Source organism: Arachis ipaensis, chromosome B02 (genome assembly GCF_000816755.2).
Source record: "Arachis ipaensis cultivar K30076 chromosome B02, Araip1.1, whole genome shotgun sequence".
Taxonomy (NCBI): Eukaryota; Viridiplantae; Streptophyta; class Magnoliopsida; order Fabales; family Fabaceae; genus Arachis; species Arachis ipaensis.
The window spans coordinates 96,653,029-96,655,387 of NC_029786.2; positions in this window are offsets into that span (position 1 = coordinate 96,653,029).

Genomic DNA, 2,359 nt, shown 5'->3' on the forward strand with positions numbered 1-2,359 from the left:
ATTAAAATTGGATATCAATAAATATATATTTAAAGAAATATTTGTTCGTGTATATTTAGAACAAATATATATTACGTTAATTTTTTAATATATAAAAATGCGACAAATGATTTCGGATTGACATAATTTTTTTCTTAGAAATGAACTATAGCATATACGCTTCTAATTCAATAGTGGATTTATTTTAAAAAAAAAAATTGTATGAACAAAAAGGTTTTCAATGGTATAATAGCTACTTAAATTATCACTAATATGATTTGATTCTAACCCATATATATATCTGTGTGTGTGTGTGTATGGATGACTTTATTTGTACAATGTTTAATTTGAGTTAAATTTTTACTATAAAAAATCATTCTTCAGAGACAACTAGTGGCAAGCAATGGTGCATATCAATTACCAGTTATATGAAATAAAAACATGCAACATTGAATAAATGGAATAAAATTTGCTATCACCTATGAGTTCTTTGTAATAAATACAAAAACATAGAAAATCCTAAGGAAGTATTTCATGTTTCTGAGTAAATGCTTGATATGACATAAAAACCAAGAAATTGTTTTTAGAATACATAAAAATATGTTCCCTATTTTTACTTCACACTAAAGATTTTCTAAGTATATCAAATCTATCATTATAAAGTATTCACAATTATATTCTTGTATTATTAGTATAGGAATCAATCAATGTAAGAAAACGCTCAAGAATAAGAAAATATATTATTTGTTATCACCAATCTTTATTTTTTTTTTTTTTGTACATCAGTATATGTATATATATCTCTCTTTTTCTGTATGTCTAATCTGTACTAATGAGATACTCAATATACCATATTACCATTTATTCATTCAATAACTATAGTCTTAATTCACTAAGTTCTGTTTTCATTCTATTTTCGTTTATGACGAAAATAGATATAATATAGATACGTCAATACATTAATTTTAAAATCTTAAAAAACACATATATATATATATATAGACACACACGCGTGTTAAGTGTCCAAATCTTTTAAGTAACTAACCAAATTATTTAAAAATAAAAATCTATTCGCGCACTATTATATATATATACGCGTATTAAATGTCCAAATTTTTTAAGTAACTAACCAAATTGTTTAAAAATAAAAATCTATTCGTGCACTACTTCTCTCTCCTAACTTTAACGATCATTCTTTCTTATTCTTCTTCTTACGTTCTTTTTTCCTTCTTTCTTTTTCAACGTTGTTATTATCGTTACTGTCGTCACCGCCGTCGTTATTGTCACTGTTACCACCTTCTTTTTGTTGTTGTTATTTAATTTTTTTCTTTTCTTTTTTCCCTCCTCATCCTCTCTTATATATTATCGTTATCATTGTCCTCATCGTCTTTATCTTCTTCTTCTCTTATAAACATACCGGAACTAGAGCATAAAAATTTTGATACACAACACATAAATTTTGATGCATAGCACACAAATTTTAGTATACAGCACAAAAAATTTTTAAAGACTACATGCCTAAAACATTGACACCTAACAAATGAAATATGCACAACACATAAATTTTTGTAAACAACACAAAAATTTTGTTATATAGCATATAACATTGACTCACACAGTTAACAAAATACATTCGCAGTAAAATTTGTGTTATGTGCAAAGATTTGTGTGCTATGAGAAAAAATTTGTATGCTATATTGATAAATTTGTATTATGTGCAAAATTTTATTTGTTATGCTTCGAAAATTTTTATGTGCTATATCAATAAATTTTTGTTCTCTCCAATAAAAAATTGTGTGCTGCAAAAATCCCGAAAAGGAGTAGTGATGTATGCACGCATTTTTGTCGCTGGGTAATAATATATACTATTTCTAAATTTATTTTAAAAATACATATTAAAAATAAAGTTGAACACGCTGACATGTAATGATATTTAAATGTGTCCAAACGTATCTAAATTTTTTTTATTTTTTATTAAAACATAATTGAATACAATAAATACACATGCCTAATAAATATTGATAAATATTATGGCCAAAATATATTTGATAACACAAACATGATAATTCAGAATTTCCGTATTTTATCTTCATCTTTTCTCTACTTTTGATCATTCAAACTTTGTTCATTCAATTTTCTTTACAATATAATCTTTTCTTCTCTTCTTGAGAGTGAAATATTTAACAATGATCACACACACAAAAAATCATGGTTCCTTGTCAATTTCATACCATATATGATTAAAATAATTTGATCTCCTCAAGAGATATCCTTAGTTGAAATGAGAGAATAAAAGAATTCAGTCCCTAGATAAGTCATTCACAAAAAGGATGGTACTATGTTATGAAATTATTTTTTTAAAAAGTTTAATTTAATAGAA